General features: G+C 44.1%; 1 long non-coding RNA gene across 1 annotated transcript; it reads right to left on the bottom strand.

Moving 5' to 3' along the window:
* Positions 1 to 7,694: 7,694 nt before the first annotated feature.
* LOC138108112 (uncharacterized) lies at positions 7,695 to 9,988 on the bottom strand. Its single transcript, XR_011149864.1, has 2 exons — positions 9,875 to 9,988; positions 7,695 to 7,823 (listed from the first exon to the last, which is right to left on the bottom strand). It is a non-coding gene; the product is annotated as an uncharacterized lncRNA (long non-coding RNA).
* Between the last annotated feature and the right edge of the window lie 14,497 nt (positions 9,989 to 24,485).

A 24,485-nucleotide genomic window follows, 5' to 3' on the forward strand; every position in this document is an offset into this window, starting at 1 on the left:
CAGATTCAATGTGTTCCTACAGCACAGATTCACAGCTCAGATGTGGGGGAGCTGTGCTAGCACCTGAACCAGAGCAGCAGCCCTGTTGCTCAGATGCCAGTAGCCCTAAAATCTTAGCTCAGAACAGGGCTCAAGACATGCTGGACAAGAACAAAACTTTTTCTGAACAGATGACACTTTCTGCAGGCAGAAAGGTTTTAACTTCAACAACCATGTCATGGTTGTCCTGTGCAGGGCCAAGAGTTGGATAAGTGGGTCCCTTCCAATTCAGGATATTTCATGATTCTATGATATGCTCCCAGCTGGTGAGAGTTTATCCCTTCTCAGTCTCTACTAGCATCCCCAGTCTGGAGCCAGAGCTTCACCTCTCACATGATGAATCATCTCTCCCAGCAAGCCTCAATGGCCATTAAAGCAAAATCAGTACCAGACTGACTTGTCCTCCGCATTCAGCCCAGTTAGCAGCACAGACAGCATTCCCTGCTCAGGGCCAGTCCTCTCCCAGCCCATGTGCTCAGGGCCTGCTCACCCTCCCCTCCCCAGAGGCATGCAGGTGGCCTCTGCCGTGGCAATTAGTATCAGCTCCGATTTTTCTTCCTGTTGAGAACACATGTATTTGGGACAGAAACCAAACAGCCTGCCCAACTTCACTGAGCAATGGGGTTCCAGACAGCTGATGCTGCATTATCAGCAAGGACCACATCTGAGTACTGGCTCATCAGTTATCTGTCCTCTGGCCATTCAGAGCAAACCAAACAGAAAATGCTCATGGTCTCTGATGAGTTGCTCCTTTCCAAGTTCAAGGCTCACCTCCATTTGGTGTCTTCCAGCACCTGAAAAATATTTGCTTTCTCCAATGTAGCTAGGTTAGGACTCCCATATAGCTCAGTTTAAGCCAAAAGACTGTAGTTTCCCATGGTAATGAACTTAACATTTCTGTCTGACAGCCCAGTGAAGCAGGCAGCATTTACAGACCCGTAAGACCAGAGTGTACACTGATACTCTGGGCTGCTATCACCTCCCACATTGTGCAAGGACAACAACAGAAACCCACAGATCTGAAATAGTATTTCAAGTGAAAAAGTGGGACTGTCCCTGTCCTCCATGGCAGTTCCTTACTGTCTGCACCCCTGGCTGCCAAACTTAACAGCATAACCAGGGCACTGGAGTAAAGACTTTGCTTATCTCTTATTTGTGGGACTCCACAGATAGAATAGAAAAAGCACTGTGCCCCTCCCAAACAGCAGTAAAAACCTGTGATTAGACTTCCCTGAAGAGCTGCATCTCACTAGCATTTGAGATTCTATCCCAATAGGGATATAATAGCTGTGTTTCTCCTGTATTTTCTCCTTCTGTTTGTCTTACAGGAGCCAAAGAGGCTCTACTGTCTTTCCAAGGAGAGGAGTGCTCAGGCTTCCCACTGGTTTCTAAGGAAGCTGCAGGTGCAATGACTGGTGAAGGTGGGGATCCTTTGAGTCAAGTTTGTTCCATTCAGCAACAGCTTGGATTGAGACTCAGGAGGTCGGCTGTGAAGGGTTGAACAAAATGACTGCAAAGCAGAAAATGTCTTGGCAGGCCTACGAAGAGCCATCCCCTGGAAGGCTTGGGAACAAGCAAAGTCAAGAAGAGTGCAAGGTCCTGCTTTTGACCTTCCAGTGTTACACTGGAAACATCTTCATTTGAAAGAACTATTTCATAGAAGATACTCAGTGAATTAGAGAAGGTAAAATCCTGCAACTGCCTTCAACCTTTTAATCTGACTGAGTTCTTTCAGTTTGATTTCCCAGGTATTGTTGCACCTCCTTGAGGCACCTGGAGAAGAACTTCAATTACAGGCTTTCGTTCCATCTCAAAAGTTGGCTCAAGAATCATCCCCTATATTTTCTCTTATTGTAGTTATGGTGAAAAGGGATCTTTCAGAGCTCTTTTTGAAATGCTGGCATAAAAGCCCATCTAAGATTAGCAAAGTACATGCTTGCTATACAGCTTTAAGGACTCCAACAAGCTTCTCCCTTATTTAGCTGCTATATTCAGCTCTCAAACATGGCACAGTCTGTTTTACTCTTACTGACATCGGGGCAGATAGAGAAGGGAGAGCAGAAAGGATGCAGGGGATACCCAATTCTTTACCATACATAACAGTAAAAGGTTTCAAGTGAGAGCTCTCATCCGTCACATACACTGAAAATACAGCTGGTGAGGGGGGAAAAAAATGAGCATCTGTAGCACACAGGTCAGAGGCAATATGGCCCTCTTGGCCATCCTTCATTGGCTCACTCACAGAGCATCTGCAACAAATTAATTTCCCTTGGTGTGTTGCAGCCCCCTTGCTGCACGCAGATCGTGTGCTCAGCATCTGCTGCCTCGCCTCACAAGTTCACGGTGTACTTTCAGCCAGTTGTCACAGCACCTAAGGCTGCAGGCTTTCAAAGTCTTTCACAACTGGGTACAAGATGGATCTTCAATCCCAAAGCTGACACAAGACCTCTATGTTAAATTCCATACACTGTCCAGATGAGAAATTGAACTTGGCTCTTCCTACAAGGAAAGCTAGGTACAGAACTTCAAAGGACCCATGTCCATTCAAAAGCCATGGCTTTACATCTTCCTAAGGAGATTGGGTGGTTAAGTCCCTACTTTGGCATGCTGTTATTTTGAACTTTTATACTTTTCTCTACCATTTCAAACCTAAGGTAGCATATGAACAATTTTATTGTACTACACATTTTTACTGCCACAGAGCAGCACTTGTAAGTCATGAAGGAACAATGGTTTTGAAATTGCTCACCAGAAACCCCTCAAGAATAGAGTTGTGTGAAGATTTTTTTCTCTTAAAAGAGTTCATAGCTTAAAGCATCTATTTCAGAAAGGGTGTCCACTTTTGAAGATTCTTTCACATACATGGTGCAAAGCTCAGAAGAATGTGATGTAAACAGGAAGAGGATGCAAGATCTATAAACACAGGATTGCCAGAGATTGACGTGAGCTACAGCAAGTCAACAACTTTTCATACCTTAAATTCTTACTTCTCAAAGCTTCCTGCTGCAGACAGGCCCTTCCTCCTTTGTTAGCACCTCCTGTTTGGTTTCCTTTGCCACTAGCTCAAAGGAGCACCCAAGCACACCCTGCAAACATACTTCAGCTGGGAAATAATTCATCCAGCATTGTGTGCCAGAGAGATGAGATTTCCCTTTCCACGATGGGGACACTGTTTTGTGCATCAATGTGCCATCATCACTGGGAGGTGTCTGTGGAGCCTTGAAGGCAGGAAAGTAACTAGTGAAGGGCAGGGGAAAAGGAGCAAAAAACTCAGACTGGAGTGCTCACTTGCCAAAGGGCTGTGGTGGCATGCAGCAGTCCTCTGGAGACTGGGGCTATGAGGCCAAACCCATGGGCAGGAAAAGCTGCCTCCAAAACCTGACCTCACAGCAAACAAGCTGGTGCTCTGGGGAGTTACACTAGCTCACCTTAATAACCCACCTGCTAGGATCCCTTTGCTGTAATCCCATTCTCAGCTGGGTTTGGGCCCAGAGCTCAGCATGCCTGGCTGCTGAGGCAGGACATGCCCTTCCCTCTGCTTTTGTCCAAGGTTCTGTTTTCACCAATAGGAATTGCTGCTCTGGAGCACCACAATTTGCTCAAGGCTGTGGTTACAGGACCCCAATAGAGCTGATGTTTTTTTCATTTACTTAAGCCTGAAATAAATGAACAATTCTGGGCAGGAAATCCCAAACATTAAGCAAAGGGTCTAGGATAGCTCTCATGGGTTTTCCTCTATTATATACAGAGAATTCCTCTATTATATAGAGAGAATTATACTGCCCCTTTAGCACGTGAAGAATCTCAGATCCCACAGTTAAAAACCTCTGCTCTCTAAATGCTTCCTCCACACACTTGCTTTTCCTGGCTGTTTCCCCAGCACAACCTTGCACAACTTGGGGTTTCGTTCTCACCCAGTACTTCACAGTAGAAAAAGGTAGAAAACTCTGAAAGGTATGGAGGAGAGAGGCTTCATCATCCTTTGACAGAACTAGCAGGCCAAGAGGTGACCCTGTGCATATGCCTGTGCTCTTATGACTGCAGAGCAGCTCATCGTGAGCAAGAATAAATACACAACCAAAAATCAAGACTAAAATGTACATCACCAGTAGTACTGCCATTTGCAATGTGTGTGCATCTGACAATTTGTACAGAGAGGCAGCAGACAGCATTTCAAATTTCACTGTTAATACAGATGTGAATTGGCCTAGCTTTAAAGACTTTAATCTGTCATCTAATGCTTCAGCTTGGTTCAGTAAAGGCTACAATTGCTCTTTTTACTGACAAATGCTGTGTTCTGTACCCATCTTTGCTATGCACTAGGAATTGCTATGTTGGGGGGAAGCTAGCAAGGCTAAACTCCAAGTGAGGGGAAAAACCAAACCCAGCAACAAACCCACCATTTCCTTGGAGTAATACTGTAAGCAACAGGGCTTTCTATGAAGTAGGAACCCCAGCAGCTAAGCACTGAGGCACAGGATTTGTTTGCAGGTTTACTGAATGCCAGTGCCTGCTGGAACCAATCTGTATGCGCAGACTTCTCCAGGACTGTTCCCTTCCTGACTGGAGGAATTCAGCAGGAGCCAGAGCACACCCTGCCCCGGCCTGTGCTGCAGCTGGCTGCCCCCAGGAAGTGCAGGAGAAGCAAGCAGCAGAACAGCTTGTTGAGAAGCTACAGAGGAGGGTGGGACAGTGGCAGGGACATGTTCCAAGTGCCAAGTCATCCCTGCTGCTGCCTGTTACTCACTGCCCTTCCATAAAGCTTTCTGCCCTGCTGGTACTTGCTGCTCTCACCCAGCAGAGAGAGCAAAATTCTTATGTTTGAGGGAGCTGATGGCTTTCCCTTCCCCACTGACAAGGGCACCCAGGTGTGAGCTCCTACAAACTGCTTTGGTGAACTTGGATGGGGGAATTGGTGCTGACAGAATAAGAGCTATCAGCCAAAACAAAGTTCAGCTCAGATTGAGGCTGAGCCGCCTTTCAAGCCTGACTAACCACAATATGAACAACAAAGCCCTCCCTTCCTGTGCACCTTCTGCCTCCCCTTGGATCGTGCAAGAGCAGAGGGTGGATGTAAATGTGGGACCATCTTTGGCTAATTCTGTGCTTGAACAGGAGCCAGAAAACACTGGAAGCAGATGTTTTTAGGGGGATATTTTTCTTCCTGGAAGTTTCCCATCTTCCCAGAGACACTCCTTACCTGAAATACTGTCAGTACTTACAGAATATTACCATTAGAGCTGTGCAGGAAATATTTTTCTTATCCTATTAAAAGAAACTTTCCTTTGGCACCCCTAGTGAGGAAATCATGCTTTGTTAGTCTTCTTACGCAAGGAAAGGAAAGCAAAACAAAGTAACAAAAGCCCCATCAATTAAGAAACCACCTGTGTTTTTCACCATAGCTAGTAGACAAGCAATTACACAGAATATGCAGAGTTGGAAGGGGTCCACAAAGATCTGAGTTCAACTCCTGGCCCTGCACAGGACCATCCCAAGTGTCACACCTTCCTTGGAGATCAGGTTCTAATTCTTGATCTCCCCAGATCATTTAGTCTTGCTTTATGTCCCTAATAATCTCATGGGCCTTCAGGCTGCTGATACCTCACTAATGATATTTTCAGGAGTTTTGGAAGACATGAAATTCTTTGCAGGATGGCAAACTTGCCTGGAGCCTGATCTCTGCTATGGAGTTGGGATAGGGAAGTGCACAGAGTACTTCGTGTAAGTAAATCAGAGCCACGGAAACTGCCAAAACAAAAACCAAAGAGCTTTCCATGGTGTTGGCAGACAACTCCAGATTGTTATCCAGGACACCATTTACAAGCAAAGGGTGAGAGATCACCAGACATATGCAAAATACCTTGCAGCTTCTGTGGAAATAACTTATCAAAGCCGGGTAAGAAAGTGCCCTGGCCTGTTATTCCCACTGTATTTCAGTCCAAATGCATTCATCTTGCTTATGAAACTTGAGAGGGAATTTCACACCATACAAATTCAGGGATTCTTCCAGCTCATTCCTGGCCTCCTAAGCTGGGATAGGTGAACTCTGCAGGCAGGACCAAACCAGTTTGGCAGCTTTGCATAGGGAAATGGTTGTACTGATAGGCAAGAGCTTTTGAAACAGCAAAGGCAGACACCCAAGTTGTACAGCTACTATTACAGCCAAGGTGCTTTGGAAAGACTTCCAAAATTGCTGACCTAGAAGATCTCTGGAAACTATTTGTCATACTGCTTTGTAGTTGTACAGGAAGTCTGATAAGGCAGAACTTTACTTCCCTGTGGGCTCTCTCCATCCCCCTTCTTTACTCACCTGAGGGGAATGTCAGGAATATCCTGGTGCAAGCAATTCTGTACATGGTCCTATACAGTTACTCCAGTAATTGCCACTTTTGTCTTAGACCTTTGTCTTTTTTCTTGGGAATAGCACTGAAGACAACAGTGCATATTTCAAAGCATACAATGTTCCAGTACAAACAGGTTAACTTTGGGCAGAGAAAGAAATACCTTAGTGTTATGGATAGCCAGATCCTAAGAACAGATTTAATTCCTTAGCTCATGAATGGGGGAAAAAAAAAAATCTATTTTCAGTGTCTTTAACCAGGCTGTGAAGCATAAAGGCCTTTTACACTGAAATTGTCATATAGGCAGTTATAAGTGGCAACAGATTTGTCCTAAGGATCAGAAACAATAGATTCATTTTGTCTGATCTAGATTGAATCAGATTAGTGCCAACATACCACAGCAAGATCTCAAACCACAGGCTATACTTTCCATCACAAAACTGAAATAAATTTCCACATGCTGACACAGAAAGTTTCTTTTGTACTGATGCCATGAAGATTTTTTGCCTTTTCTTTTATACCCCTGTTATACCTTTTTACAACTTCTGTATTCCTAATGCTTTTTCCCTACATTCTTGGACTTGTTTGTCAAGCTAAGAGACTAAACATTTTAGAAGCTTCGTAGTTAGGGGATCAGTGTGCACCAGACCCCAAGGTCCTCTCCAGAACACATTCTGTAAACTAAGATAGAACCATCCAGGGGAAGGTTCCTTGGGGAGGGGGGCTCACTTGAGCCTCTCACTGGGGAATCTTTGATAGATATGCTAATTAGTAAAACCTATAATGTTATACCAAATCTTTTGGGGCATATTCGGCAGGGTACATTTTGGCACATTCCACCTGGATGTGGTGCACCTAAGGATCCTTAAAATAAATGCCAAGGTAAAATCCCTTTTTCCCCTCTAACCGTGTTTGACTCTTGATTTTAAGACCAGGAAAAGGCATCAATACGACTTCCATAGATTCAACTAAGAAACCACTAAAAATTAAAATAAGTGTTAGTTCATCCATGTCTGTTAATGAATGTATAAATCAAGTTCTCTCAGATATCTATTATCTCTACCTTAAAACAATAAAGAAGTGACATTGTATGATTTTTGAGGGGACATATCTAGCCAGAGACATTATTTTTGACCGACAATGCTAATGTGACTTTAGAGAAGTTAAAGGCAGTTCTGCATAAAACTAGAATAACTCTTGACAGAGTCTGCAAAATCCTAATTAGCATACGCCTAGCAGAAAAAAAACCATTTTCAAATGGGCAAGCTGAGGTTTGTTTTTTCTGCCGTCTTTAAAGAAGTTGAAAAAAACAAATTGTATTTTTGTTATTTATTCACAGGGCTATTTACTAGAGTTCACTAAAATATGAGTGCCCGCAATACCATGACTGAGCCTTGACTTCTTTCACTCTGCCAGTTCATGCTACATGGAAAGTCTCTGTGCCTAAAAGAAAGAGAGCAAGAAGAGAGAAAAAAAAAATTAAGGGTTTAGCAAAGGGAGGGGGGGAAAAAAAGTCACAGATCCATGGCATTATAGTGAAAGTTTCCAGAGGTTCCAAAATCTGACCAATTCAATTACATTAATATCACAGACACTCAACTTGCCTGAAAAACTAGTGTTTTAAACAGAATACCTAGAAGATAACCTGGTATTTAAAACCAAATTCAGGTACCCCTCTAATCAACCTTCCTGGTCACCATTTGCATGGCTAGGGTAGTTTGAAGACAGAAATTTTGCTATGCAGCCCCTTGAGGATCAGGATCAGCAAATGTTCACCTGTTGCCCATTATCACTTCTAGAAGCCAGGAGAGCCAGCATCCCCCCCCCCGCCCACCCCAACCTGACACACCTAGAGTACACATTTCCCTCACAAGCCAGCCAGTAACAACAACCTCCTGAGGGGTTTTTATTTTTAAAATAGACCAATCTTTTTTTCTCCTTAGCCCCTCTCTGGTAGAGAGAGGTAGGCTAATTCTTTTGTTCAAGGATTGTAGAGCATGGTCTGGTTAAAGGCTGCAGCAGAAGTGTTATGGGAACAACAGCAAAGATAGTGGGATGCACCCAAGATCAACACAGAGGAGATATCAATAGCAGCAATACTGATTTGGGCTTAATTTATCATTGTAGAAGACAAGACATGGTTATCTTGAGGGACTGTTAAAAATCCCACTGCATCCTTCCAATTATCACCCAGAGTTCTGGCCGTGGAGCAACTCCATTTCCTGTCCTTTAACACAGCTAGTTTGGCATTGAGTAGGGCAAGGTACTTTACTGCCCATGTAGCTCTTTTTACAGTGAAATGAGCAGTCTCACACAGACCTAAGAACCAAAGTAATAAGTGTTCTTAAAGCTAGAAAAAAAGTGGCATGAAGCACAACTGTCTCAATAAAGACTACAGGGTGAAAATCAGGGGCAGAGCAGGAACGAGGAGTTAGCCTGGCCATCAGGCTCTGCTAATTCTTCTGGATGGTGCTTACCCCCCACTCACAGAAAGAGTGAACAAAAGCAGTTTTCCTTTGAATGCCAATCAGGTTCTTTACCAGATACTCTTAAATCTAACTTTATACCCTGATTGCTGCAATTCTGCCACATTAAAGCAATTCTGTGAAGTAACACTGATTTATTCACAATGCTGCTATTCAGCAGCCAGAGCATCAGAGCAATAGAGTTATGTTTTGATTTCAATTCAATTGCCAACAGAGTAGAGGCCACAGCACAAAGCTGAGATATGCACAGCACAGCTGTGATAGTGGTCACACCCCAGCAGCTCTATGCCTCCCCTTCCCTAGTTTACAGTCTTTTTGGAAATACCCCTCTGCCTCATGGCCCTGGGCCAATACACAGGGGCTCACACGATTTACACAGGCAGACTCCCAAGAATGAGGGGGCATTTCACTTTCTTAGAAACAGATTGAGACCCCTCTTCAACCACAGAGACAAAGCTGGTTTCTGGAAGCAGCATCAGCTAGAGGGGCTGTAGGAGCTAGGGTTTGAGGAAAGGGAAATGCCATGTCCCAAGAGGACACAGCCTCTTCACATGAAAGAGATCTAAAAGCTGAAATTAAAAAACTGCTCAAAAGGAGCAATTCTCTTTTCAGAGGGGAAATGAGAAGTCACCTCAGGCCAAAGCAAGAACATCTCTTCCAACAGACTTATTTCAGCATAGCTGGCACCAGTCCCTCCAAGGAAAAAAGGATGGGTGCCCAGACCTCAATAATCAAGAAAAGTCTGACCAGAAAAAGACTACTCTCACATTTAACTCTGCTGCAAACTTAAATATCAGAGCACCAGAGCTTCAACATGCAAAAATACAACTGCCTCATCTGAAAATAACACTTTTCAAAGGACTTTACCAATCAGACAGCTAAAGGAATTCTCAGATACAATTAGAAAGGACACAAACACTTTCAGCAGCTAGCTTTTACCATGCTCTGTTCTGCTAATTGTAGCCAAGCTGCTGCACAAGGGTTTAGCAGGTAGAAATAAACACTCACCAGTAATTTTGTGCAGAGATCCGTGAAGCTCAATCCAGAAAACTGCACTTATACCTCTCAGCATCTACAGCAGGCACCCAAAGTCAATCAGAACCCACCACACTTCCCAGCAAGACTGACCTTATCCCCTAGTGCCATGCAGAAGCACCTTATCACTAGAGACAGCTGATGAACATTCACCACATTTGCAAGTCAGAGGATTAATTGCAGCTTTGACTACCACACTGGTAAATTAAATTACCTCCTTCAGGTGGCCTGAATGAGCAGAAATATCCCATCCCTACAAACAGTGACAACAGTAGCAGCCCAGGTTAATAGCTTAGTCTACCACACTACTAAAAGTCTTGGTTCTTGTCCTAATCACTTTTTTTCAATGTCTCTGCATGACAAAGAATTCAATTTTGCATGTTCTAGACACTGCTTTTTACCCAGAGTTGAAGGAGCTCAGTGTTTTGGGAGGTGTGTATTTTACCTGGAGGGATAAGCTGCTGTTAAGCAAAGCTTGCTAATGTGGCAAAGCTGTAGCACAGAGGGCTTCACCAGTGCTCCTCGGAGAAGTGGCTGTATTTCTTTAGCCTCCCTGGGAGCTGTCTTGGCTCTGATGGGCTGCCCCAGAACTGCTTCTGCAGTGCTGGGAGGGTGCCATGGGCTCCAGAGAGCACTTCCCCCTCTCCTCCTTTTCTTCCCTGTGCCCAGGAAAGGCCTTTTTACTGTAATGCCAAAGACTCCAGCTCTAGCTAGTGTGATACTACAGGTTTTGTCACCCTCAATTCAAAAATAGTGATGCTGTTGAAATAAAAGCATCCTGCCCTGCTCCTCCTAATTCTTGGAGACAAAAATGAAGACACAACATTAGTTATTTTCTGTTCTTGGGTCCCTGGGAATCCCTAGGAGCTCAGCACCCTGCTCTTGTGGGCCATTGCCAGCCAGCTTCCTGCTGGTTCACAGCCTTTGAGCAGTTGAAATCTCAAATAGTAAACAAAGTTGTTTTATTTCACACTTATTTTACATGGTCTCATGCTCCATGTAACAAAATGGAGTGATTTTTAATGGGGTAAAGGGTGTTTTCTCAGGGCAGGATTTTATAAACCAGTTGATTGTTTGAAACAGATTCAACTACGAAGCCACAGAAATTCCCCTTACTAAATTTTTTGAGTTCTGAATCACCATCTGGAGGAGCTGCCTGGCTGCGGGGGAGGCCAAGGGATCAAATTCAGATGGGAGGCCTCACTTGGGAAGACTAAAGTTAGGTGAGAGGAATCCCAACCAAGATGCTGCAACAGCTGCTGAGAGTATTTCTGGAGCAGCAACCAAATGAAATATAACACGAGTTTTTTGACAGGGTACACTGCTGCTTTTAGAAATTAAGCTTTACAGCCCTGTTCCTGTTTTGGAATTCTTTGAACTGTGGGAGATGTAGGATGTACTTTGGTTCATCACCTCCAAGAAGAAACAGGTGCCTAAATCCCAGTGATTTCAGTAGGAGCTGAGATCTTCCAGATCTAGGGCTTTGGAATCTGTTTAGTTTCCCTCTCCAGTGACCGGTTTGTCTGTATGTGTAACAAATCAGAACACATTGGTAGACTCCATGATTTTTTTTTCAAGCAGGATTAACTGAAATTTGGGGGAAAAAAGTCCTCTCCTATGAGGCATGGATTTGCCAGTGGATGGAAGGAGATGTTGCTCCCTGCATGGTCACCCCTGGCTGAGGTGAGTGGCTGTGTGCTGGGCAGCCCCTTCTGCTGCCTGACCTGACTGTGACCTGCTCTGCTGGGTCCCTTTGGTCAGCTGACACTGCCAAACGTCATGTAAACTTTTCAAATTTCTTTTTCTTTTACATCCGTTTCTGTCCATCCACACTTAGCACTATTGCTGGGTAGTAGCCATATGTAAATTAAGAGACTGTACTATCTGTGAGCTCTGAAATTACCTACAGTTAGCAGTCATCCTACACATCCTGTTACTGCATCAGTGTCTAAGTTGTTTGTATGCCGATTTTTTTTTCAGTTTTATTCTGCTTTGTGAATACAGCCAAACAGGGCAATAGTAGATCAATGACTGAATAGCTTTTTGCAAACTATGTCTGCATGCAGTGAAAATGGGCTGTGCACAGCCCCCAAAAATAGATTGTCTGTTGGCAATGCTACATTAAATTTTGGGATGTACCTGGGCTTTCCTGTCTACTTTCGCTTGATCTGAACACTCTAAAGCCATCCTGGGAAGAACTGTCATTTCCTAGGCAGAAAGAACTGACATTTCCTAGACAGCATTTATTGTAAGCATCAATGAAAATTTACTTCTATGCTTGATACCCACTGGGGTAAGGGGAAGGGGTTTTTAAAATTATTTAGAACTTAGGAGGAAGAAAAAAGATCATTTAAGCTATCACTGAAAGATTATTAACCTTTACTAGGCAGATTTTTTCATTGAATTTTCTTGTTTTAAGTGACAAAGGAAAAAAAAAAACAACAAAAATTAAACCTACATAAAACCCAGAAAAAAAGATTAGGCCTGTCACACTCATGACAGTAGATTAAGAGAGATCCTGGACTGGTCATTTAGCTTGCAAAGTCAGACAATGTAGAGCTGTGAATTAAAAATCTCAAAAATTGTAATTCCCAGAAATGTTAACTTATTACTGGCATTTAACCAGTGAGCGGGGGTAGGAAACAGTGGTTAGACAGTAACTAGTCCTAGCAGACTGTCAAGTATTCACCAGATATTTGGGCAAGCCAGTTGTCTATCATGCATGGCATCGTACAGTTTCTGGCTGTAGCTGTGCACAGATGGCTGCAGTGTTCTGCTTTATAACATAATGTAACATAACACAGCATAGCACAGCATAACATAACACAATGGAACGTAGCATCCCGATGTATTTTTTGCATTGCAACAAACCAAGCATGGCGTGGTCGTGGCCCCCATTTCCCAGCACTTCCTACCAGGAGGTGGTGTGGGCACAGAATGGCAGGAGTTCAGAGTCAGCTTCAAATGCCAACGGTAAAACAAGAGCTACAGAAAGAGACGTGTTGTAGGCCATGACAAGTTGCACTCAGAAAGGAGCCCAGCTGGAGTTCAAATAAGACATGACTGCAGATTTGAAAAGACCTTTTTGCTGGAAAACAGCTTGATCTTGCCTGAAAACACATACCAGACTGCAGAAGTTCTATAAGCAAAAGGAGGAATCTGGCTGTGCGTAAAGTGATTAAACAACAGCTTTAACATTCGGTGACAAATGTTTCAGCAGCATCTGAAGTCATTTGAGGGGCCCAATACTCCTTGTTTTACAGAATGCCACGGAGACAAGAGCCTTTAGAAAAGCAGTGGAAAGCCACTGTGTGTAAAAGCAAAACCAGGCTCATTCTGATGCTCTTGCTCATTCTCAGCCGCTGCCTTTGCTTCTGAGGGAAGGTCCTATTTTAAGCCCCTTGAAGTGGTGTGGCAGCTAAGCAGCTTGCTATGTGCCAGAGCACGCCGGAGTCTGTGGCATGGAAAAATGGGTGGAGGCCTAGCTGACCCCTCTCAAGCCACAAGACCTGTTGTCTGCAGGCCCGTCTTGTAAACTTTTGAGGATTCCATGAATTTGGTGAAAATTTTATGGCCTTCAGGCACTGGAGTGGGGAATGGCAGTGGGAGCAGGAAGGTAGACAGTGGAATAAGAAGGAACAAGATTATTTTTTTTCCCACTAAAGAATTGGCTGACTTTGGCTAAACTCAGACACACACATGCACTCATAGTTGTCACTGGCAGAAGACAAATACAGGAAAAGTTCTCTCAAAAGTAGGTTAGCTTTTTGTTGTGGTTTAACTCCAGCCAGCCACCAAGCCCCATGCAGCTGCTCTCTCACTCCTCCACCAGTGAGATAAGGGAGAGAACAGAAAGGGTAAAAGCTAAAAAACTCATGGGTTGAAATAAAAACTGCTTAATTGGAAAAGAAAAAGCCAGGCACACAAGAAAAGCAAAACAAGGAATTAAGTCACTGCTTCCCATAAGCAGGCAGTTCAGCCATCTCCAGGAGAGCTGGGCCCCATCACATGTAATGGTTATTTGAGGAAACACCATTAATCCAAATGTCCCCCCCCTTCTTATTCTTTCCCCACTTTATATACTGAGCGTGATGACATATGGTCTGGACCATCCCTTTTGTCAACTGGGGTCACCTGTCCCAGCTGTGCGTCCTCCCAGACTCCCATGCATCCCTGACTTCCTCCCCAGCATGGCAGTATGAAAAGCAGAAAAGGCCTTGGTCCTGTGTAAGCCCTGTTCTGCAATAACAAAAACAGCTCTATATTATCAACCCTGTGTTCAGCACAAATCCTAAACACAGCCCCATACCAGCCACTGTGAAGAAAATTGACTCCACCCCAGCCAAAACCAGCACATTTGTGTAAGTAGATAAATTAAGTGCACTGAATTAGACTTGATTTTAAAGTGAATACTAGATAGACATAATATTACACTTCTGGATAATGAAAAACCAGTCAAACCTTCTAAGACAGGAATTCCTCAAAAAATGTCTTGCCCTTCTTGGGCACAAACACTGAGAAAATGAATTCTCCCAATGCATCTCTGCAGTTAAGGGCAGCATTTGGTGGCTGAGAATCTGTCCTAGCCTTTCTGAGTACTGGGAGCACTTCAACTAACCAGCTAAACCATCTCCCTCTTGGCATCACAGCTCAGGAGGGCTCAGTTGACATAAGAACTTGTAGAGTCCAAGGTTGGCAGATGTGATTCAGGACACATATATTGTTCTGGGGGATGCAAATTAGAAAAACTTGTTCCCTAACCACCATCCTCAAAGGCCAGAGAAGGACCTGTGAGTTGCTGTGGTGTGAGGAAGTGTTGCTGGCATTGGCTTCTCAGGACAGAAGAGAGCAGTCTTCTCTGTGGGGGTTGGTATCATGGAACTGGCAGAAGGGAGAGGAGATTTCTGATCGTCCCTTACAAGCCCCAGCTACTGGGGCAGGCAGGGCATTGCTCAGCCTTCAGTGCAGCCTGCAAAGTAGTCCATCTGTCCACGTGGGATTCAGTCACAACTGCACATTTTGAAACATTGAAGAATGCATGCTTAGAGTAAACCTGCTTTGAAGCCCCCACCCTCCGGGCTCCCTGGGCAGTGGTATCCCTTTGGTTTTCAACAGAGCAAAGCTGACGGTGGTGGTGTGGTGGGATGCAAGGCTGGGCTTGTGTTGCCCACCATGTTCAAGATAGACCACATTTGGAAGGAGGTATCTGTGAGGCTGCTTCTTCCCTGGGGCTCTGACAGAAGTACCAAGGACTGGCCAGTGCTGAAAGCCCCTTTTATAAACCATGCTGAATGCTCTTATTTGCTATTTGTAACGATGCCACTTGTTCAGATGTGCTTACAATGGGAGCTCCCTGGTCCATGCTCTTCCCCATGGACCTCTCGATGGCGTCTGGCCCTGTGGGTATCCGGCCAGGGCTGGGGCCACAGGCACTGGAGCAATATGGGCTGTAGCACCTCTATGACTTACCAGCACGACAAGCAGCTGCCTGTTTACAATATATTCTTTTGTATCTGCATGGTGTTGAATCAACTCAATAAGCTCAAAGAGTGACGGGGATATCCCTGTTTATAGTCGCTTAAATGTTTTGCATGGCTTAGAACAGCAACTGCAACAAGCACAAACAAGCAAACCATGACAGGAAATGCTTCCCACCAGCTCCAGGCAGCGTCTGTGATCTTTCTGCAGCATGTGTTTGATTTTTGGGGGGGAAATGAAGCAACTAGGTCAGGATACTCTTTTAATAGGCAGGACTATTGCAGAAAAGCCTTGTAATATGCTGCTAGTGACATGCTAGGCAGAAATGACAGCAAGCTCATGGAAATATATGGAAATTTGACATCCCGCCTCTCTGTCCCCCTCCCCACCCTCTGGTATGTATGACTTCGAATCTGCTTTCAAGAGTCCCTGCTGTGCAGGGGCTGTCCATCCATCTGGCAAGGTTACAAACACATTTCAGTGCTGTCTACAACATGCCTGATGTAACCTCCTTTCTATAGCCTCTGCTCTCCTCCTCGCAATCTTTGTTTGATGTGGAGGAATGAAGCCTTGCAAAGCAAACCCAATGAACCGTGAAGAATCACAGGGCCCAAACTGCCGGCTCCCAAGAGGGAGAGGGGGATGGGGGGAAAGCACAAAAGGAAGAAAGGGGAAAGGAGGTGGAAGAAAAAGCTAAAAACCACAAAGAAGATCTTACAAAGGCAGGGTGGGGGAGAGAGGATAAGGAGAATGCCAGCAGAGATGGGCTGTGCCCTCTCTACGGGGGTTTAACACTCAGTTATTACTGGCTTTGCAGCTGTATTACATCTGTCAAAATCTCAGATTCTGCCTGTCAAGGTATTTACATTATGCTCACTCATGACAGCAGCAAGCCTGTCACCAGCTTCCCTTCTCCTCTCCAAGGCTGTTAAGGAGAGAGAAAGCCTTTGTTTATTTGTCCGTTGTGAGTTCTTTTCTGCTGTGAATCTTGCCCCAGCCAGGTCACAAATGGTCACTGCAGAAGCAAGGCACAGCAGCATTGCCGGTGTTGGTGGTTGTTATGGACATTGGGGAAAGATGTTGAAGTTCCTGTGTTAATCAAGAATTGCATTTACATATTTATCTATGAGCTGAAGTGTTAATTTAGTTGCTCAGTAATTGATTTTAGTTTCTTTATGGCATTGAGGCAGCCTATTTGTACACATTAATCATAAGTTCTATGGCCTGTGACTTTAGGACATTTTGTTAGAAGTTAGCTGAGAAAAAAATGGAAACATTCAAATCTCTCTCTGATATGACTCTGTGGAATAGCTATTTACAAGTTCGGAGCCAGTGCACTGAATAGAGATATGAGAGTGAGCAGCATTTAAGATTGAAACAGACTCTTGGCTTTGTTTTTCTAAGAAAGAAATTTAAATTGTGCTGATAATTTATGGAGGAAGCCTAGGTCTTTCTGGCTTGATGTCTTTGAATGACAGCATAAACAGGAGAAGTTTTCCTGAAGAATCTGCAGAGGGAAAATTTACCCTCAGGACACACAGAGCTTTGCTGGCAGTTTATTGAAAGGCGGTCGGAGACTGGGACACTGATATGGCCTGATCTCCAGAAGGCTAACTTCTGCTCCTGGATGTACCTTGCAAGTATTGCTAATATGCAAGTGCCAGTCTGGGCAGTCATACATCTTTAACAGGGGAAACAAATGTGTTAGTAACTAATACAAGAACTTCTTTCCACTTTTCCATCTAATTTTTTTTAAGACACGTCACATTCTGACTCAGCCTCACTAAAAATACTCCCCTCAGAAAGAAAAAAATCTCCTGTGCCCCAGCTTTGGAGATGGTAAAACTTCCTGACATGAGACCTCACACAGGCTACCAGCAGATTTCCACTGACTTGAAAAACTAAATTAATTTCTTTGATTTCCACTATTTGTACTTTGCCCATACTAATAGAGGAGCACATACAAAGGCAGGGGAAGCGCTGTATGGCTGCTGCTTTTGCTTTTATTTGGAGCTTCAAGGACAGTTTGAAAGGAATTCATGGGCTGCAAACCTCCCAGCCAGATCTGCAACCTTTAGAAAGCTGAGAGGTCAGCTGGAGACAGTGGAATCATCTTCTTTGGTAACAGCTCAAACTTCTGTGTTTCAAAGGGGGCTAATAAGGAAAACATTTCCCCTGGAAAATGAGAAATACAACCCTTTTAAAAAAGAAAATAAGGAAGACCCAGGGAGCTACCTGTAGGTCAGCCTCACCTCCGTGTGTGGCAAGATCATGGAGCAGATAGGATAGAGTGCTCCCTCAGCAGTTTGCTGATGACACCAGGCTGTGTGTTAGGGTCAGCATGGTGGAGGGAGGGGATCCATCCAGACAGACCACAACAGGCTTGAGATGTGGGCTCATGAAAACCTCATGAAAGTTCAACAATGCCAAGTACAAGGTTCTGCACCTGGACCGGGGCAATCCCAAGCACAAATACAGGCTGGGTGGAGAATGCATTGAGAGCAGCCCTGACAAGAAGAACTTGGGGGTGTTGATGGATGAGAAGCTCAACATAACCCAACAAAATCACACTTGTGGCCTGGAAGGCTGCATCAAAAGCAGCGTGACCAGCAGATCAAGGGAGGTGATTCTCCCTCTCTTCTCTGCTCTTGTGGGACACCACTTGGGAGTACTTGTGTCCAGCTCTGATACCCCCAAAAAGAAGGACATTGACCTGTTGGAGTGACTCCAAAGGAGAGCCAGGAAGAGGATTGGAGGGCTGGAGCACCTCTCCAATTGGGGGTTTGGGGTTGTTCAACCCGAAGAAGAGAAACATCTGGGGTGACCTTATTGTGGCCTCATAGTACCTCAAATGGGCTTACAAGAAAAATGGAGAGGGACTTTATACAAAGGCATGTAGTGACAGGACAAGAGGAATGGCTTTAAATGGGAAGAGAGTAGGTTTGGATTGTATATGAGGAAGAAATCCTTTTCTGTGAGGTTGATGAGGCCCAGGAACAGGCTGCCCAGAAAAAGCTGTGGATGCCCCATCCCTGGAAATGTCCAAGGCCAGGTTGGACAGGTCTCTGAGCAACCTGGTCTAGTGGAAGGTGTCGTTGCCTATGGCAGTGGGGTTGGAACTAGATACCTTTAAGTCCTTTCCAACCCAGACCATTCTATTATTCCTCATCAAATTTGCATTTTTTTCCCTTTCTTTGCAACTGGAATCAGAGCTGAGTTTTGCTTACTCTCTGCTGAAGTGCATAGGTTACTGCAAAATCAAAATCTGTTTACATAACCATAGAGGAAGATCATGTATCTGCTTGCAGCCTTTCGTATCTATTAAACTTAATTCAGTTTGCCAGGAAACAAGTAAGAGATGGGATCACTTGTGCTGCATCACTCCATTTAAAGGCCTTTTAACAATTTGCTGTTGTTTGAAAAAAATTGCACGCCATCTCTATTAGTCACACTCTTCCTCCTAGGAACATAACCTCAATTAGTGTTACTAGGTTTGTGTGCCTGATGTGTTTGGTCCCGCCTATTTCCCTTGTGAACTGGTTATTTTCAATCACTGCCTTAAAAAAGTCCCTTCATTTACGACTGTGCTGCCTCTTCACTAAATGCCATTATATTAATTTTTTTTTCCCAGGGTTGGATGGATGAGCAGAGTGTTTTGACTACTTTGTTTTACATGGTAGCATCCCTGGTTTTCCCTGTTATTCACAAATTCTAGGTATAAAGGGTTGTGTGGTTTCACCCCAGCTGGCAACCAAGTACCATGCAGCTGTCTGCTCACTCCCCTACCCCCAGACTGGTGGGATGGGTAGTAGAGTCAGAAAGAAAATGAAAAATGAGATAAGAACAGCTTAGTAATTGAAATCAAATGAAATTAAATTAGATTAATAAAAATAATAATAGCAATTTAAAGGTAGACAACAAAAAGAGAGGAATAAAACCCAAGACAGGCAAGTGATGCACAATACAATTGCTCACTACCCACAGACTGATGGGTCAAAGCAGTGATGGGCCCCTCCTGGCCAACTCCTGCAGAGTTTATTTACTGAGCACGATTTTCTGTGGTGTGGAGTATCCCTTTGGCCAGTTTAGGTCAGCTGTCCTGGCTGTGCTTCCTGCCAGCTTCTTGTGCACCCGCTGGCTGGCAGAGCATTGGAAACTGAAAAGTCCTTGACTTTTCAGTAAGCACTACTTACTTTCAGGGGTAAGCAGTACTGAGCTACAACTAAATCATCCGTGTGTTATTAACACTATTCTCATACTGAATACAAAATACAGCACTGTACCAGCTACTGGGAAGAAAATTATCTCAGCTGAACCCAGCACAATGGTCCAAACCAATAAAAAAGTGATGCTGGATTGTTCTCATTTTATGACTGGCTGGAACTGAAGCCCTTAGAATGGGAGGAAAGGAACCCACAACTGCCCAACTGCAACAGCTACATGTTCCAGAGAGGCAATTAGAAATAACTCCACTCACCTACAAATCTGGGGGCTTCTTATACATGCCTTGCCATGGTCCTTCTTGGCTCCTGGGAAGCTACTTGATAGAGGGCTGGCGCCCCTGTTGCAGGATGTACAGTGGCAGACTGTTTTTCTCTCCCTGTCCACATACCAGGTTAAGATGAGTGCCTTCTTTACCTCACTGCCGGGCTTTGTTTTGTTTGCTTTGTGATAGCACACAGGGCAATTTTTCTTCAACCTGACTTTTTTTTTTTTTATGGTGGGTTTTCAGTTTTTGTTGCCTATAATAAATATGTTGAAAGATAGTCATAGTGCTGCTACATTGACTGGTCTTCTTGTTTCCTTTTTCTGCACTTAGTAGGAGCCATACATACAGATACCACAAAGACTAGTTAGCTGGCCATCCTATGCTGTGCAGAGACAAAATGTCTGAAGAAGATCCCAAATTCTTTGACCTAACCACTATCTTTTTTTCTGAAATTATCCTGATTTACAGTGTTACCTTAGCTGCACAGCAGAGGTTTCCCACCTACCAGTCCCTTTCTTTCTACTGTGAGACAGTTGCAACTTTCTGAAGAAATTTCATTTCTAATACCAGATGCCAAAGGTCACAGGAGAAAAGGATCTGGAGAGAAATGTCTGCTTTTCCGTCAGACAACGCTTCGGACTGGTTTTTGCTTTGTCCCCAGAGATGTCAGCTTTAAACTCCATTTTCCATCAGCACTCTTTTCACCTTAAAGCCTGTTGCAGTGTCATTAATAAGAAGAATTTCTTTAGGAGATTAAATCATTTAACATGGAATTCAGCAATACTGGTACTTTTAATCTCGTTCCATCCTAAAGGTGATAAGTGACTAATTGAGTTCAATTCAGGCATTGTTTGTCTGAACTCTTTGTATTTTCAAGAGCCCTGCAGAGTGAGGCTGAATATATTCTGCTTTTGTCCTAGTCAGGTGCTAAAAATTTCCCAGATGCCAGTCATTACAGGGAAAAGCAGCAATGAAAAGTGTTATTAAGGTTATCAAATGATATGCTCAAAACTTAGGTAATTGGGAATGCATCATGTCTGAGATCACCTTGCCCACATCTCTTTTCTTATCTTAGAGCCTATTGCAGTGGCTGTGCATGGTGGACTATGCTCCCTTGATGGGCAGATATTCAATAGTCTCTGTTTCCAGTGCAGCCTTCTGCAAATGAAATCTACTTTTCTGCTCATGATACAAAACTTTCTCAGAGAGCTGTGGGTTTCTGGTCTGACTGGCTGCCAGATAAGCACTACAGTCTTTGAACCCTTCTTGAATGTTGGTCCAACATTCCCAAGCTGCTTTTCCCATTACAGCCTTCCTGGTGAGCCCCATAACACCCCTCTTCCTTCGCTCTGTGGCTGAGACAATGCAGCATCCTCTGACACTGCTTCCAGCTGGCCCTGTGGTATGTCCCACGGGCCACTGGGCTCCCTGTAGGCTCATTCACACCTGTATTTGTGCGTGACTCTGCACCACAGCAGCGCTATGAGGGGTGGAAGCTGTCTGATCCTGTTTCACAGCTGAGGCATAGAAAGGATAAGGTCAAAAGGTAGCACTGATTGCAGCACCTTGTAGAAGTGAAGAGGGTGGGATGATGTGGGCATATCTGACAATTTAGAGCATGAAACACACGCTAACATTGTCCATTGTCAGCCTCTGCAGCTGGGAGAGCTACAGCATCCCATGTCAGGCAGCAAAAATAGGAAAAGAAATACAGGATCAGTGATCACTAATACTAGGTTTGGTTTAAGTAGCACGTCAAACATGACACAGGATCTCTTCGATGGTTGTAATGACAGATTTGGATTTTTTAGAAAAATGATCACTTGCTTTAACCTTGTTATAAGCTTTCAATTTCCTGTTCAACACCTAGTTCATTCTGCAACTGCTGATTTCTGCAGCACATGAGGCTTCTTTCTCTTCCCCAGTCTTCCCACCTCTACCATATCCACTTTCCCTTCCCTCCCATCCCATCCCATTGTCATAGGTTAGCAAGCATAGTCCCGGAAGGGATATCCTTGCTAAGGGGTGCTTACAGCTTCCTCTGGGACCTGACAGAACCTATCAGCTGGCCAGTTTGAATATGGACAATTCTTTAAGCCACTTAAAGTTGTGACCGCCTCTGTGATCCACACTTAAGAATAGACAAACTCCCCCCCCAAGCTCTCTCTCGTTTCCGGCGCTGGCACAGGTGGCTGCAGGCCCCGTGCGGGGGCCAGCGGGCCCAGCCAGGCCCTGCTTGGGCCAGGCCAGGCCGGGCCACAGCCAGCCTGGAGCCATGGGCCTGTTCCAGCTGTGGAACCCCCTTAACCCCCCCCTATTAACACCTTAATAGTCAAATTAAATTAGCTAACGGACTAAAATGGTTATACACACCCACAGATAAAAGCTGTTTCCTGCTCTACACTGTGAGAACTCAAAGGCTACTTCAATAATAGTAAACAGTGTCAGAAATTTTACAAAAATAGTAATAATGTGCTGCAAACTGAGAACCTATCAGAAGCACAAGGGAAGGTGCAAATATGTAAAATAAAAATGTTCATTTTTAAGATATGCCAGTGTATTGCTTTTTTCTTTTAGTTGTTTTCCTAGTCAGAGATATTTTAACAATGACAGAACAAGAGCAGAATGCAGAAAAACTGTGTAAGGTGATAAAACCATCAATACACAGGACTTAGTATCTCAAATACTTAAAAAACCTACTCAAAATTATGACACAGTTACAAGAATAAAGACCATTTTTATTGTCCCCAGACTATCATCACCTATTCTTTTAATATCCCTACATTTTGTGTTGTGAATTATTCTCTTCTGATGAAGGAATTATCTCTAAAAAAGGATCATTAATCAAATGATGGGGAATTGTAAGGTGTTAACCCACTTCAACTGTTTACTGTAAGAACAATAATCAGTACCCAAAATCTTAAAAAGGCCTCTTGAAACACTTTGAATACATAAATCATGCACTGAGTTACTGCACCAGGCTAGACCGGAACCTAATCTGCTCTCCGAAAGAAGCTGTGTCTGGCCTGGGAACCCAGGGAATGGCCTGAGATGAAGATGCATACTTTGATTCTTGAGTACCCCTCCAATGATTACACCTGATCAAGGATAGAGCAAAGCTCCACAAATCTTGGTAGTCCTTTTTCAACACAGAACCCGGCCAGTTTGTGACAACACCACTACTGCCTTTGCAACTCTGAAGTCATACCTCTTGCTCACAGCAGCACAAGTGTGAGCAATAACTTCCCCTCATCTCTTTGGACTGTAACATCAAAGACAGGTGGGTCTTATTGGCAAAGATTAGAGCTGCAGGGATACAACCTTTGGTGCTTCACAAGTGCATTCAGGATAGTGAAAACAAGTCAGTTAATGGTACAAAGTTAATAAACAGAAGTTCAGGTGCACTCAGCTCCTATGCAGATGCCCTCCTCTGGGAATAAAGTCATTCTCTAAATAGAATGTGCTCTGAAAACATAACACGTATCTGGAAGAGTCTACTCACCTGAGGATTTAACACACTCTACACCCCGTAGTTTAGGTGCATTAACACCACAGCTTGAGTTGAATCGCTTTGTAGTAATTGACTGTATCCCATGTATGCATGTTCGTGATATGCCCTGTGTTCGTATCTGTGTGCTCTGTCCCTTCCTCCACTTCTGTTTCTTTTGAAGGAAAGTCTTCAGGGTCAGCGTCAGAACCCTCTTTCAGCATGTGCATCTCCACTGCCTACCAGTGACTCTACACAGCCCCATGACACTACAGTACAGCCAGTACATGTGGTGATACTGCTTCGTATCGGTGATTTTAGGAAACAGCTCCGAAAGTGCCTCATGTAGTATCCAGCACACATTTTGCATATAGCACACCCAAGCCTAAGGGCTGGATTTAAGGCTGAGTTTGGTGCATGAGATAGCACGAGTGCTGCAGAATGGCAGGCGGATCACAGACACCCATCTACACCAGCTCCAAAGCCAGAAGCCCTATTGTCATTATGCTATCACCATTGCTGTAGCTGACTAGTTCTGCTGACAGGCAAGACTAATTACCTCATGTAATTACCCTGTTATCTTCCACCTGTATATCCTTAGGGAGTCAAACTAACATTTGTTATCACTAATAACCTGCAGCCTGTGTCATAAGGTGGCCCAAGATCCATCAATGGCAGTCTGGGATTCCTAGCACCATGCTCTTGTGTGAAATAGAGGTAACACCACGATCCCCCTGACCATTCCCTAATGGTCAGCAGCAATTCTTTCCCTTCAGCAGAGCCTGCATGCCACCTTTTGTAGTATTCCCAGTGATGTAATATCAACCTGCTGGACAAAACCAAGTTTGCTATTCCTCCTTTTTGTTCCGGCAGTTCCCTTAGCCATGATCAGATTTATATTCCACCCCCCCCCAATAATCTATTGATCTAATGTACTGCAGTTTCATTGATATTCCCACGTTAATCCGACTCTTGTCTGGCATCGCAGAAACTTCTGCTTGCTCATGCAGTGTAAATTAGCTTCAGCTCAATTAACCTCTTGACATATGTTGTTTTTTCCAATTTCTCTCCAGACTTGCTAGTTTTCCTTCAGAGCTTCCCTGCTCAGCTCCTTTGGTGAGCACTTCTCT

The sequence above is a fragment of the Aphelocoma coerulescens genome, chromosome 3, assembly GCF_041296385.1.
Source record: "Aphelocoma coerulescens isolate FSJ_1873_10779 chromosome 3, UR_Acoe_1.0, whole genome shotgun sequence".
NCBI classification, from domain to species: Eukaryota; Metazoa; Chordata; class Aves; order Passeriformes; family Corvidae; genus Aphelocoma; species Aphelocoma coerulescens.